Source organism: Daucus carota, chromosome 4 (assembly GCF_001625215.2).
Source record: "Daucus carota subsp. sativus chromosome 4, DH1 v3.0, whole genome shotgun sequence".
Classification (NCBI taxonomy): domain Eukaryota; kingdom Viridiplantae; phylum Streptophyta; class Magnoliopsida; order Apiales; family Apiaceae; genus Daucus; species Daucus carota.
In genome coordinates, this window is record NC_030384.2 from 9,796,011 (window position 1) to 9,811,831 (window position 15,821).

Consider the following 15,821-nt stretch of genomic DNA (forward strand, 5'->3'; position numbering starts at 1 on the left):
TCTTCTAGATTGTACTTTCGAAGAAGATCTCTGACATACTTGGATTGGCAAATGAATATTCCATCTTCCTTTTGGCTTACTTGAAGAACAAGGAAGTAGGACAGCTCACCCATCATACTCATCTCATAGTTACTCTACATCAACTTAGCAAATCTCTTGCACAAGTTATCGTTAGTAGAACCAAATATAATATCATCAACATATATTTGTACAAATATCATATCCTTATCATGCAATTTGTAAAAGAGAGTTTTGTCTATGACACCTCTAGTAAAATTGTTTTCAATTAAAAACTCAGAGAGAGTGTCATACCATGTCCTTGGTGACTGCTTGAGTTCATCGACAGCTTTGAATAGGAAGTATACAAAATCAGCAAACTCTGGATTTTCAAAGCCAGGGGGCTGTTCCAGATATACTTCTTCTTCTAGCTTTCCATTCAGAAATGCACTCTTCACATCCATTTGATAGACCTTAAAGTTGGAGTGTGCAGCAAATGCAAGAAATATTCTGATGGCTTCAAGACGAGCAACTGGAGCATAGGTTTCATCATAATCAATTCCTTCTTCTTGTGAATAACCTTTTGCAACCAGTCTGGCTTCGTTTCTCACAACAATGCCATCACCATCTAACTTGTTACGGAAGACCCATCTAGCTCCAATGGTAGATTTTCCTTTTGGTCTTGGAACCAGGGCCCAGACTTCTTGTCTCTCAAATTGATTGAGTTCTTCTTGCATGGCAAGAACCCAATCAGGATCAGCAAGTGCTTCTTCTATTTTCTTAGGTTCTAGTTGAGATAGAAACCCTGAGAATAGGCATTCATTTGTCGTAGCACTTCTAGTCTTGACACCAACATCAGGATCACCAATAATTAAATCAAAGGGATGATCTCTGCTCCAAATCCTTTCCCTTGGAAGATGTGTCCTTGATGATTCAGCAGTATTATCATTGAGCTGAAATGTGTGACTAGTTGATCCATCAGCTCCCCCTGAGTTGTTGCCAGGTTGACTTGATGATCCACCACTAGCATTAGTGGAATCTCCAGTGTTTCCACCATTTCCTCCACCATTGCCTGGATCATTACCATCATTGTTGTCATCTCCTGTTGCAAACTCAGGTGGTATATCATCATCTGAATCAGAGTCTGGATAGTTGTCAAACTTCAGAGACTCAGATGGATCAGCAGATTGTAGACTTGGAAGTTTAGTGTCATCAAATGTAACATTGACACTAACTTTCACTGACAGAGTGTCAATCACAAAAACTCTATAAGCAATTTTGGTATAACCAACAAAGATTGCTTCATATGCCTTTGGCTCAAACTTACTTAAGTTCTCTTCACCATCTTTAAGAACAAAACACTTGGCTCCAAAGACATGAAGATGTTTGACATATGGTTTCTTGTTGTTATACAGTTGAAAGGGAGTTTTCATGTGATCCTTATTGATCAAAGTTCTGTTCTGGGTGTAGCAGGCAGTGCTCACAGCTTCAGCCCAAAAGTACAGAGGAAGCTTTGCTTCAGCAATCATTGTTCTAGCAGCTTCAATCAGTGTACGATTCTTTCTTTCGACGACTCCATTCTGTTGAGGAGTTCTTGGTGCTAAGTACTGTCTGTTGATTCCCTTGTCAGAGTAAAAGTTGATTAAGGTTTGATTCTTGAACTCAGTTCCATTATCTGATCTTACAGCTTTTACAAGAACACCCTTTTCCAATTCAACTTGCTTGATATGATCAATTACTGTCAGGGGAGTTTCATCCTTGGAAGCTAGGAAGTAAACCCAAGTAAAATTTGAGAAGTCATCCACAATGACCAAAGCATATCTTCCTCCATTAATTGAAGTAATATTCACTGGGCCAAATAAATCCATGTGCAACAGGTGCAATGGTTCAGTGATACTATTGATGGTCTTGCTTTTGTGAGATGCTCTCTTCGCTTTTCCTTTCTAACAAGCTTCACAGAGATCATCAGATGTAAATTCCAGGGAAGGCAAACCTCTCACCAAATCTCTCTTGACCAGAGAGTTTATAGTTTTGAAATTGAGGTGTGAGAGTTTCTTATGCCATAACTGATAAGTGCATATTTTTGTATATTTTAAATGCCTAAATTATTGCTTGTTCTCACTTATTTATTTGTTTATTTGTCTTTTTTTAGGAAAATTGCAAAAGCTTGAAGAAATAAAAGAATAAAGCAAAAAGTAGGAAAAGATGGGAAGAAAAGGATCATAGGGGAATATTCTCAAGGAAGCATCTAGATGGGACACCTACACCCCCCCTCTCTACCCTAATTTCCCCCTATAAATACACATCTCCCCATCATGTTTCAACCAACCTAGGATTTTCTCTTTTTAGTAGCCTCTCTTTTATAGTCTAGATCTAGTTTTAATTTGTATGCTCTCTTCTCATTTTGTAAACACTTTAATATTTTAATGCAAAGTTTTATCTTTTGTTCTTACATTCTTGTTCTTTATGTTTACTTTGGCTATGAAATCTTCCTCTAACTACAAAAGGTTCAAATTTGTTTGTAGATTGGAAGGAGCCTAATTATATGTTTTAAGCTTGCATTTTTTAGTATTTAAATTGAGCCCCTTTTAATTCTCAATATTATTAGTGGGTTCAATGGTTTAGTATTCTAGATTTTGATTTTAGCTTGTAGTTTGATGGGGTTTTGTTAGAGACTTGGTAGATAAGCTAGTTTTGAAGTTTTGTGTGATTTGGAGTTAGTTTGGTAAGATTTGGTGTTCTCCTTGTTCTTGATTTTGAGGTTTTTGGGTGTAAATTTTAGTTTATGATTTTCACTTGAGGTTAATGGGTTTTGGTTAGTTATATTTTATATAGGCTAGATTTAAAATTTGGTATAATTTGGAGTTGTTTTGGCTTGATTTGGATCTTGTTTTGGTCAATAATGAGTAGTTTAGGGATTATTTAGTGTAGAAATTAGTGTTAAATTTGGTTTAGAGGTTAGTGGGTTTATATTTGTTATATTTGAAATGACTTTATTTTCCAGTCAAATCAATTTTCCGGTGAGATTTAAGCTATTCCGGGCACCTCAATGAATTCCGGTGAAACTGTCGAGGCGGTGCTCTGTTTCCATTTATCCCGTTACTGTTTCACGGTTACCTGTTTTGTTGATTTTGTTTTACGCGTTCACACTGTATAACGTACACACTTCACTGCTGCTCAGTTTTTGTTTTTGTTTTTGTTTTTGTTTTTCTTTCTTTTCTTTTTGTTGTTTACTTTTCTTTCTTTTTCGTCGATATATTACGCTGTTTTGTCAAAAACTTTGATATCCTTGATCTGAGTTAATAGTTTCTTACTTTTATTTTGTCATTTAGCTTATTTAAAAAAATTCTCAAAATCTTTTGGTCTAATTTGATTAAGTTAAAAATTAAGTTTCGCGAAAATAAATTTAGTTCTTGTGGATCGAATCTTATATTACTAAAACGGGATCGTGCACTTGCGATTAATATCAAAATCTTATTTTGAGCACATCAAGTTTTTGGCGCCGCTGCCGGGGACTAAAATTAATTTTCGCGCATTAATTTTTAATTTTTCGGATTAGTTTTTTTATATTCTCTCACTTCTTTTTTTGTTGAATTTTAGGAAATTGGAAGAGTATGAGCTAGCTTGAAATAAGTGGAGAATATTCTTGGAGTATTGGAAGCTTGCTTGGGTAACTTGTATCTCTCTCCTATTTCAATTTATTTTATTTAGAAAATCACAAAAATATTGAAAATTAAAAAATCACAAACAAATTAAAAATTTTAAAATCCAAAAATATTAGATAGAATTACATATGTGTTGCATCATGCATTTAATCACTTAGGGCACATCATCTAGTTTTTAATTTTTGTTTTTAAATTTTCGTACCTTAAATTGTGGTGATCGCTGGAGGAACCAAAGGTACGTTAATTTTCTTTCTTTCTTTAGATTAGGACACGTAGTTTAAGCATCCATAGTTGTTTACCGCGTTTATTATCTCGTTGTGTGGAGGATCATTTTAAATAAATCTTAAGGGCAAAACCCAATCACAAGATAAGGGGAGGGATTTCATCACTCTTTCCTTGGCCCACAACAACTTAATTTCTTCATTTGCATTTCCCTAGCCTTTTAATAAAATTGAATTAGACGTTAGCCCCTAGGATTTCGCGCTCAATTAGGAAGGTACCTAAAAGACGAGGTAATCTTTAATTATTCCGACTCTTCGGTGTCTAAGGCAAGCGAAAGCTTACCTGGCCGATTAAGGTTTGGTGTCTAAGCGCGGAGATTGGCCTCTTGGCAATGCCTGCTCCAAACTGGCCAAACCGGTCCGAATAATTTTGGATTTATCGAGTTTTTGGTGGTCCTTAACGTTAGGAGCAAGGTCTAGTTCATTTTTTTAGGGAACCCTAGATTTAGGTTTTTCTTTCTCTTTTACACCCTTTCTTTTGTGTGTTTTAATTTTTCGCACTTACTTGCTACGTGTTTACTATCTAGTTTATGCGAACTACTTGGGTTAGGAACGAATCGTCTAGATTAGTAAGACCTATAATCGAGATTCCCTCGTCCTCTTCGGATTCCGAAACCCTAGAAGTTCTAGAACCGATAGTAAACATGGCCCTTTCACTTAAGGATCGTTGTTATCCATCTCGTTCAAGTCAACCTTCGTGCATCACCCTTCCTCCCGTTAATGGGAACAATTTTGAAATCAAAGCTCACCACATTAGCATGTTACCTAAATTTACCGGGAGTGAGGGTGAGGATCCTTATCTTTTTATTCAAGAGTTCGAGGAAGTTTGTTCCCTCCAAAAGCTCCACCAATTAACGGAAGATTCGATTAGACTTAGGCTCATTAATTTTGCGCTTAAGGAGAATGCGAAAAAATGGTTATATAGTCTTCCTGTTAATTCTATTTCCACGTGGGAGGGGTTCGTTGTGGTGTTTCTAAAAAAGTATTTTCCAAATTACAAATGAAATAAATCAATTTCATCAAAAGGAAAATGAGTCTTTTTGGATTTTCTTTGACCGCTTCAAAAATCTTCTCTCACAATGCCCCCACCACGGAATAGAAAAATGGAGACTTTGCAAGATAGTTTACGAGGCCTTAGATAGTCAAACCACCGCTTTATTAGAGTCTATGTGCCAAGGCAAATTCATGGAAAAAGATGAGGACCAAGGGTGAGAATTTTTCGAGGACTTAGCCGAGAAAACAATGTTATGGGAGTCTACTAGGGAACCTAAAAAGTCGATCGAGGCGTCTAGCTCTAGGGGTTTGCACTCGATAGGAAACAATGTGGCAACCGATGCCAAATTAGCAACCCTTACTAAGAGACTCGAGGCTTTGGAGTCTCATAGTGGCCCCTCATCCATGCCTATGTTCCCAAACTATAATGCTCCCAATCCCGGAACCCAACCTTCGCATGAACTTGAACAAGTAAATGCGACGTTTCAAAATCCTAGGAATGATGCGTTTGCACCCACTTATAATCCCGGTTGGAGAAATCACCCAAATTTCTCATGGACCCAAGGTCAAAATTGTCAAGTTCCTCAACCCAATTTTCAAATGAATCAAGGGCCAAATTCTTTTCCAACTCCTCAATCAAATTTTCAACAAAGGCCCAACCCAAACTCTTACCCAAATCAAGGTCCAAATTCATGTCATAACCCAATTCAAACTCCTTTGAATCCTCCCGGTTTCAATGATTCGGATAAACGCCTCAATTCCTTAGAAAAGAGTTTGGAAGCCTTAGTGAAATCGCAAACTAATTTGACTCAATCTCAACATACTTTCATGACAACCCTAACCCAAGATAGGCAAATTTTGCATTCTAATGTGCAATCCGTGTCTAAGTTAGAGGCCCAATTGAGTCAATTAGCTAGCGCATTGTGTGAGCGAGAGAAAAACAAATTCCCAAGTCAACCCGAGGTCAATCCTAAGCTTCCTCTCAATCAAAGACCTCCCGAGAATGTTAATGCAATTATTTCTCTAAGGTCGGGAAATCAAGTGGATAACAAAGTTGGTGAGAACGTTAATGAAAATGAAGAGTCGATTCCTGAACCAAATCCTTCTTTGTCGAATCCTATTCCGGATAAGCCCGAATGTTCTAGAGTCCGAGAGTCTATGAGTGAACCTAGTCCCGGGCCCGTTTCTCAAAAGCCCAACGAAGAAGTTTACAAGCCAAGGGTTCCTTACCCACAAAGACTCATTCCTCCTAAACATTCGGCCCAAATGGAACAAATTCTAGAGGTTTTTAAACAAGTCAAGATAAACATTCCTCTTTTAGATGCCATTCAACAAGTTCCATCTTATGCCAAGTGTCTAAAAGATTTGTGTACCCATAAGAGAACAACTCATGTTCCAAAGAAAGCCTTTTTGACCTCACAAGTTAGCTCGATTCTCTCGAATCAAATTCCCGTGAAATATAAGGACCCCGGTTGTCCTACAATTTCTTGTGTCATAGGCAATACTTTTTTAGATAAAGCTTTACTTGATTTAGGAGCGAGTGTGAATCTTCTTCCCTTCTCGGTCTACCAAGCCCTAGGTTTAGGGGATCTCAAGACCACCAATATGACCCTTCAACTTGCCGATCGTTCTATTAAAATGCCTAAGGGGATTATTGAGGATGTTTTGATCAAAATCGGTGACTTTATCTTTCCCGTTGACTTTGTTGTTCTCGAGACTCAACCCGTCTCGAATCCTAAGAACCAAATTCCTATCATTTTAGGACGACCTTTTCTTGCTACATCCAATGCCTTAATCAATTGTAGGAATGGTTCGATGAAGCTCACATTCGGAAACATGACCATTGATTTAAACATTTTCAACGTAGGAAAAGAACCCAATGAGCTTTACGAGGAACCTATAGGAGTCAATGTGGTCAACAAGTTTGTCACATGGTCTAGCTTTGAGGATAGTGAGATTGAGTCTCTTCTCAACGAGGATTTCAAAGTCAACAACGAGAAGAATAGAGAATATCACGAGTCTTTGAGAGAGTTGACCTCGGAGGAGATGTTAGGAGAATTGAACGACATTTGTTCAAAATGGGAAACTCCGCCCGAGATTGTTAGCATTAACCCTAGGCCTGATTTTGAGAGTTGTGTTGGTAAACCACCGACATTTGACTCATTGTTCCATCATTCGCATAGTGCCTTAGGAAAAGATGACACTACTTCCTGCATCAATCCTAGTGATTCATACCATGACCAACATTTCATAGTCTCTAATTTGCTTAATAATAAAGAAGCATTAAGTTGGCTTAGGGAGAACATTAGTGATACTTGTACTATAGGGGTAAACGATGGTCACATGCTAGAGAAAGTTTTTGTGCCTAAAAATTTTCGCACACATTCTGACTCTTTCTCGAAGCTTCCTCCCATCTTTCCTTCCGGAATTGGTTGATTCGGTTCTTTCTTCGAGCCTTCCCTCATGAAGTTCAGGTATGGGGAAGGAAATGTGTGCGTGTGTGGGTTATGTAGTTCGTAGTTTTTAATAATTTTGCATCTCCCTCATCTCCTATTCAGGTATTTCCTCTTTACTCACTCATTTCAATTCTCTCTTTTGCATACATTGAGGACAATGCATGATTTAGGTATGGGGAGGGCTTTAGTGTAATTCTTAAAAAATGAAAACCCTAAAAATTGAAAAATTAGAAAAATCCAAAAATAGAGATACTTTTAGGTAAGTTGTCTTTCCCTCACTCGAACTTTAGGAGTAGTTGGTGTTTAGCATATTTTCGAAAAGTATATATATGTAGTGTCTTTTAGATAATTTGAACGTAGTTGAGTAAGGTTGTCTTTTTGAAACTTGTATCGACCGATTTGTACTTTAAATTCCAAGATGGCACACACTTTTGCACGAGACCTTTGATGGAGAGATTGTCTAGTGATATTATTCGATACCTGAGAGAGAACCCACATGTTGAAACAATGTCGAATCGAACCTTTGCGAATAAAAAAAAGAGAAAAAGAAAAATAGATAAAAAAAAAAGAGAGAGATAGAAAAAGAAAAGGAATAACTACTTCAATACCCATTGTTCTTTATAGATAAAATCTCTAGATAAATGGGCAAAAGTAGATTGGCTAGTCTCGTTTTGTGGCCTTTGTTACTCGAGCAATTAAGTCCGTAGGGGGATTTTAAAACCTAGTGCCCTAAGACCGTTTGGTTTGGGAGTCACTGACCCAAAGCTCGCTACATGGGTAACATTGTTTGCCTAAGAAAACGGACAAAATAAAGTCAATGCAAAAAAAAAAGAAACAAAAGAGAAAAAAAAAATAAGAGTTTGTGAAGTTTGGCTAGATATTTGTTTCGATAGAGATTGGGTCAGTTCAAAATTGGTTGAAAAAGAGAAAGTGTTCTTAGACAATTAGAATCCATCAAAAGCCTTAAATTACTTACACTCCTTGGATTTCTAGTAAATCTTTGTGTCGATGCAAGTAGATTAGAGACAACTGTATCTTGATTATTAGTAGATGAGTCTTTAAGTCGTATTTTCCTTAAAAACGCTTTTTGTTAACACCAACGAAATTAGAGTAGAGTCGAGTAGACACTTGCTAGAATGTCTCAAAGATTTTATGGGTATATCTTCTGTAAACCCTTAGGAGACAAAACTCCTCTTGTAGAGATCGTCTACGAGTTTAACGGGTTGGTGAACCTAAAATCACCCGTCACGCCTACGAAAAGGAGCGTAGGACTTGCATTTAGTTTTCTTAGTTTATTTTCTTTTCTTTTGATTTTACTCGAGGACGAGCAAAATATAGGTATGGGGAAGTTTGATAAGTGCATATTTTTGTATATTTTAAATGCCTAAATTATTGCTTGTTCTCACTTATTTATTTGTTTATTTGTCTTTTTTTAGGAAAATTGCAAAAGCTTGAAGAAATAAAAGAATAAAGCAAAAAGGAGGAAAAGATGGGAAGAAAAGGATCATAGGGGAATATTCTCAAGGAAGCATCTAGATGGGACACCTACACCCCCCCCCCTCTCTACCCTAATTTCCCCCTATAAATACACATCTCCCCATCATGTTTCAACCAACCTAGGATTTTCTCTTTTTAGTAGCCTCTCTTTTATAGTCTAGATCTAGTTTTAATTTGTATGCTCTCTTCTCATTTTGTAAACACTTTAATATTTTAATGCAAAGTTTTATCTTTTGTTCTTACATTCTTGTTCTTTATGTTTACTTTGGCTATGAAATCTTCCTCTAACTACAAAAGGTTCAAATTTGTTTGTAGATTGGAAGGAGCCTAATTATATGTTTTAAGCTTGCATTTTTTAGTATTTAAATTGAGCCCCTTTTAATTCTCAATATTATTAGTGGGTTCAATGGTTTAGTATTCTAGATTTTGATTTTAGCTTGTAGTTTGATGGGGTTTTGTTAGAGACTTGGTAGATAAGCTAGTTTTGAAGTTTTGTGTGATTTGGAGTTAGTTTGGTAAGATTTGGTGTTCTCCTTGTTCTTGATTTTGAGGTTTTTGGGTGTAAATTTTAGTTTATGATTTTCACTTGAGGTTAATGGGTTTTGGTTAGTTATATTTTATATAGGCTAGATTTAAAATTTGGTATAATTTGGAGTTGTTTTGGCTTGATTTGGATCTTGTTTTGGTCAATAATGAGTAGTTTAGGGATTATTTAGTGTAGAAATTAGTGTTAAATTTGGTTTAGAGATTAGTGGGTTTATATTTGTTATATTTGGAATGACTTTATTTTCCGGTCAAATCAATTTTCCGGTGAGATTTAAGCTATTCCGGGCACCTCAATGAATTCCGGTGAAACTGTCGAGGCGGTGCTCTGTTTCCATTTATCCCGTTACTGTTTCACGGTTACCTGTTTTGTTGATTTTGTTTTACGCGTTCACACTGTATAACGTACACACTTCACTGCTGCTCAGTTTTTGTTTTTGTTTTTGTTTTTGTTTTTCTTTCTTTTCTTTTTGTTGTTTACTTTTCTTTCTTTTTCGTCGATATATTACGCTGTTTTGTCAAAAACTTTGATATCCTTGATCTGAGTTAATAGTTTCTTACTTTTATTTTGTCATTTAGCTTATTTAAAAAAATTCTCAAAATCTTTTGGTCTAATTTGATTAAGTTAAAAATTAAGTTTCGCGAAAATAAATTTAGTTCTTGTGGATCGAATCTTATATTACTAAAACGGGATCGTGCACTTGCGATTAATATCAAAATCTTATTTTGAGCACATCAAGTTTTTGGCGCCGCTGCCGGGGACTAAAATTAATTTTCGCGCATTAATATTTAATTTTTCGGATTAGTTTTTTTATATTCTCTCACTTCTTTTTTTGTTGAATTTTAGGAAATTGGAAGAGTATGAGTTAGCTTGAAATAAGTGGAGAATATTCTTGGAGTATTGGAAGCTTGCTTGGGTAACTTGTATCTCTCTCCTATTTCAATTTATTTTATTTAGAAAATCACAAAAATATTGAAAATTAAAAAATCACAAACAAATTAAAAATTTTAAAATCCAAAAATATTAGATAGAATTACATATGTGTTGCATCATGCATTTAATCACTTAGGGCACATCATCTAGTTTTTAATTTTTGTTTTTAAATTTTCGTACCTTAAATTGTGGTGATCGCTGGAGGAACCAAAGGTACGTTAATTTTCTTTCTTTCTTTAGATTAGGACACGTAGTTTAAGCATCCATAGTTGTTTACCGCGTTTATTATCTCGTTGTGTGGAGGATCATTTTAAATAAATCTTAAGGGCAAAACCCAATCACAAGATAAGGGGAGGGATTTCATCACTCTTTCCTTGGCCCACAACAACTTAATTTCTTCATTTGCATTTCCCTAGCCTTTTAATAAAATTGAATTAGACGTTAGCCCCTAGGATTTCGCGCTCAATTAGGAAGGTACCTAAAAGACGAGGTAATCTTTAATTATTCCGACTCTTCGGTGTCTAAGGCAAGCGAAAGCTTACCTGGCCGATTAAGGTTTGGTGTCTAAGCGCGGAGATTGGCCTCTTGGCAATGCCTGCTCCAAACTGGCCAACATATCCAACAGTACGACCCTTGCTATTATCAGCAAAAGTAACTGTAGGTCCAGTTGCCTCTCTAACTTCTGTCAGCAGGGATCTATTGCCAGTCATGTGCCTTGACGCTCCACTGTCAAGCACCCAAACAACTCGAACAACTCCACTGGCACCCTGCAAAAGACAACTTGATTAAACATTCTTTGGGACCCACACTTGATTGGGTCCAGCAAACTTAAAGAACTGATTTCTATCAGGTGTAACAACAGAGCCTCTTGGACTGACACTTGATTCAGACTTGACTGAACTTACTTCCTTAACAACAGCCTTATAAACCTTAGTTTTAGGCTTTGGAACATAAGTCTCCTTCCTAACACGAGGAGGACTAGCAGTCTTTGCCCTAGCATACTTCTTGTTTGTGTGTTGTCTTGGTGACGTGTTTTCATTTTTAGCATGCAAATTCTTAAAATAAGCAGACATGGTATTGAAAGCACAAAGCATACAATTATCAACACCACAAAATTTATGGCATGCATCAAATATGGGGACAACAGGAGTATCAGTCACAATAGTAGGAACATCAACAGATTCTAATCTAACATTATTAACAGATTTAAAGTTCTGAGTAGAATGGCATCTATCGTTTCTGTTCTTACTATTCACAAAGTTATTAGGCTTGTTGAACTTAGTTCTTTCTGAGTTGACACCTAAACCAGCTTTAGGCAACCTAACATTGCCTTTCACTTTGATTGGTTTCAGGTTTGTCAGAATCTCATCTCTCATCTCATTACTCTATTTCATTTTAAGGTCTTCCTGTTTGAGTTCATATTTAATGACAACAGGAGTTTCTAACAGAGGTTCAGCTACTGAGGATTTAAACAAAGGATGAGGGGAATCTTTCAAAACAAAAGGAATTCCTCTCTCCTCAGCACTCTTCTTAAAGGGAGTAATGTTACTAGCCTTACCTACAGATTTGTTATAGTCAAATCCTATTCCAACAGTTCTCTTGATCTCTTGTTTATCATTAAGCTCTTTAACTATAGTGGAGGCATCCTTAAAGGCTTTACATTTCACTTTCTCTTCGTCTAGCTGAAGTCTTAAAGCAATCTCACCTTTTTCTAGAACTCTGACTTTAGCAACTTGTAATCCTAAATCCATAGTCAGTTGTTCAATTTTAGGTTTCAATACATTCATCTCATTCATTTTATAAGCATGAATATCTAAGACTAACGTATCAATTTTAAGATTGGCAGCTTTCAACTTCTTAATAGCATCATCTCTTTTAAGTCCTAATTGCATAAACAGTTTAGGGCATGTAGGATCTACCTGAAAGCTTCCAGCAGGAGGAGGTGAAGATGATCCAGTGTTAGCCATGAAAGCAACATTCCCTAGTTGCTCCTCTTCATCACTATCTGTATCATCCCAGCTTTTGCCTTCTGCCAGATAAGATTTGCTTTTGAAGTTTTGACCTCCAGAAGTTCCCTGATGCTTTCTCACTAAGGCATCATACTTCTGTTTCAGCTCATCGTACGAATCTTTTCTTTTTCCTTGAACCTTGGGCTGCTTGCACTCAGTTGCAAAGTGTCCCGGTTCACCACAGTTGAAACATTTAAATTTACTTCTGTCCACCATCCCAGTCTTGTATCCTCCTTTGCTTGTAGAAGAAGAGTAACCTCCCTTCTGAAACTTACTAGCAGTAGGTTTGTATTTGTAGGAAGGGTTCTTCCGGAATCTCATGTTTCCAAACTTCTTGGCAAACAGTGATAGAGATTGATCTTCTAACAGTTCTAACTCTTCCATTGTATAGAACTCATCATCACCACTGGAAGAAGCAGTCTGACCCATCTTAGGTACAACAAACTCCTGAGTGGTTTTAGAAGGAACAACAACATCCTTCTTTTTTTCCTGTGTAGGTGATTCAACAACTAGAGCTCTTGAGTGGTTCTGTGTTTTACCCCATCCGTATCTCTGCTTTGTCTGAACTTGTTCCAGTTCATAAGTTTTCAGAACTCTGTAGAGTCTTTCCAGAGATATCTCATTCAGATCTCTGCTTTCCCTGATTGCAGTGATTCTGTGTTCCAGATGTTCAGGAAGGGTTAAGAGAAACTTCATGTTGACCTCTTTATTGTCATAGTATTTTCCATTCAGATTTAAGTTGTTAATCAGATTATTAAGTCTGATAAATACATCTGAAATCCCTTCTCCGGGATTGGAACCAAACTGTTCATACTGAGCCATCAGTATTTCTTTCTTGTTCTCTCTTACTTCTTCTGAGCCTTCATTGATGATTTCTAGCGTATCCCAGATTTGCTTCGCATTCGTACAATTAACAACAACATTGTACATGACAGGATCTAGGGATTCAACTAAGATCAGTTGGAGAGTGTCATCAAGGTTCATCTGTTCACTCTCTTCATCCGTGTACTCAGAAAGTTCTTTCGGAACAGTTTTATGAGGCATTAACACACCATCCTCTTCGTGTGCTATTATAAGCTTTATCGGAGTAGAAACACCCTTGTTCAATATCCCGATATATTTCATGTTCGCAGTGCGGAGGAATAGTAACATGTGCCTCTTCCATAGGCCGAAGTGTTCTTTGCTGAACGGTGGGATTTTAATGCTACTAATCTTTTGTGTACTCATTCTTAATGATTTAAAGTGAATAGTGTTTGGATGAGATTTGGATTACTGAAAGAAAAATATTTTAAATTAAAATTAATTTTTGGAATAAAATTAATTCGAATAAAAAATATTTGGACATTACAGAGTGTGTATAGGATCTGATACGGAAAAATGATATCAACCGCTCTGATGCCAATTGTTAGGTCCAGATACGATTGTAGAAGGGGGGGTTGAATACAATCGTTACCAAATTATCGCGGAAGTGAATCTGATTGACTATAACTTGTTAATCATATTATAATTAATTAATATAACATGTTTGAAGTCGTGATATAATTAATATGGTTCAGTTTTAATGTCCACTAAAGTTCGTAGAATAAATTCGACAGGGTATATTCTAGATTTAGTGATTAAAACAACCGGGTTATCAAAGCACAGAAAACTGTGGATATAACGATCAAACAAGTTACGAGCAACTTGAAAGCTTTACAAATGTTTTGATTTACAAAGTATTGAACACTTGAAATAAAGAAATCTAAGCCATATATATAGGCAAAGCATTGTACTTGTAAGACAATACAAAGACAAGACAAATACAAGTAGAAAAGACACTAGCAAGGAAAGACAATTTAAATGTCTTACAAAGTCATTTACACTGCAGTAAGACAATCCACAGGAAGGGCAAGACAATGTAAGACTTCGGTAGGACAATCACATTGTCTTGGCAGAAGTCATTCGGTCAGACAATCAAGGATTGTCTTGGCAGAAGTCATTCGGCCAGACAATCAAGGATTGTCTTGACAGAAGACATCAGCTCTCGGTAAGACAATTAGATTGTCTTGCCGAGGTCCAAATCTACCCACAGATGAAACAGCTCGGTAGGACAATTAGAATTGTCTTGATGAGCATGTTTTGATGATTTTGAATGTAATTAATAGTATATATTTAATTGAAAATTATCCACTTAATTAAGTTAATCATATAAATTCATAAATTAAATTAATTCGAGAGTGAATTAATTTAACAAATAAATTACACAATTAATATAATTATTTGAGAAGTGAAATAATAGTCTATTAATTATTAAATCACCCAATCTTCAGTAGAACAGCTTCTGGTCTTCTTTAAACTTTTAATAACTTCTTCTTGATTTGTCGATCGATCGAACTACCACTTCTGCTTGACTTCAAATATTTAATTTGAATAACTGATACACAGATGTACTGTCTGGTTCATCTGTATCTAGTTAAATCAAATATTCTTCGTCAAATAAACAATAAGAATTTGGTTTGTTCGTCGAGTCTTCGTCTTGTAAGTACTTCTTCATTAAATGGAATCTTCTGATAAAATAAAGTATAGAAACTTTATATCTTCTGAACTCGTGGACGTGCCACAAAAGATTATTTGTGCACTGAGGCTTGAACATATTAATGAACTTCTTTCAGTGGTGTGCAGTAGCATCCTGGAATTTATCTGACATATAATTCCCATAAATCATTTGACGTTCTTCGTACGGATTCCGATGACTTGCTATTTACTGAGCTTTCTTATCTGAGTTGAGTTGTAACGTTTTAAATACAAATAGGCTGAACATATGCCTTTCAGGGACTAAGGTACAAGCAAGTCTTATATAGGCTAGTAGGACATATGATACAAGGAAATTGGAAAGCCAAAGGTTAGCTATTAATGAGAGGATACAAAAGGGTGAAAAACACAAGAGTCATCCACCACAGTATAAAACAGAGAGCATCGTTAAAATTCATACTCTTACGGAGGTGTATTCGATTGGGATTTTAATGGATTGTTTTTAGTCTATGGATTTTAATGGATTGTGTGTGATTTTGATTTTGTGCGGATTCTTGATAAAATGTCGCAGAGTTTATAGGATTTAAGGATAATGCTTCAAAATCTCATTGATTTTGGTAGGATTTCAAAAAAATTAAAATACACTGAAGAATGCCACAAAATCCATCATTTCATGAAATTGCAAAAAAATCCATCAACATTTGAATACCATCAAATTTTAATGGATTTTAAAGAATCCCAATTGAATACCATCGGATTTTAAAGCATAATTTAAAATCTCAGTTGAATACCACCGGATTTTGTATAATTTAAAATACCAATTGAATACCTCAAGATTCTAATGGATTTCAAACAATCCCAATCGAATACTATCGGATTTCATGAATGCAAAAAAATGCTTTAAAATCCCAATCCAATATACCCCTCTTAATTTT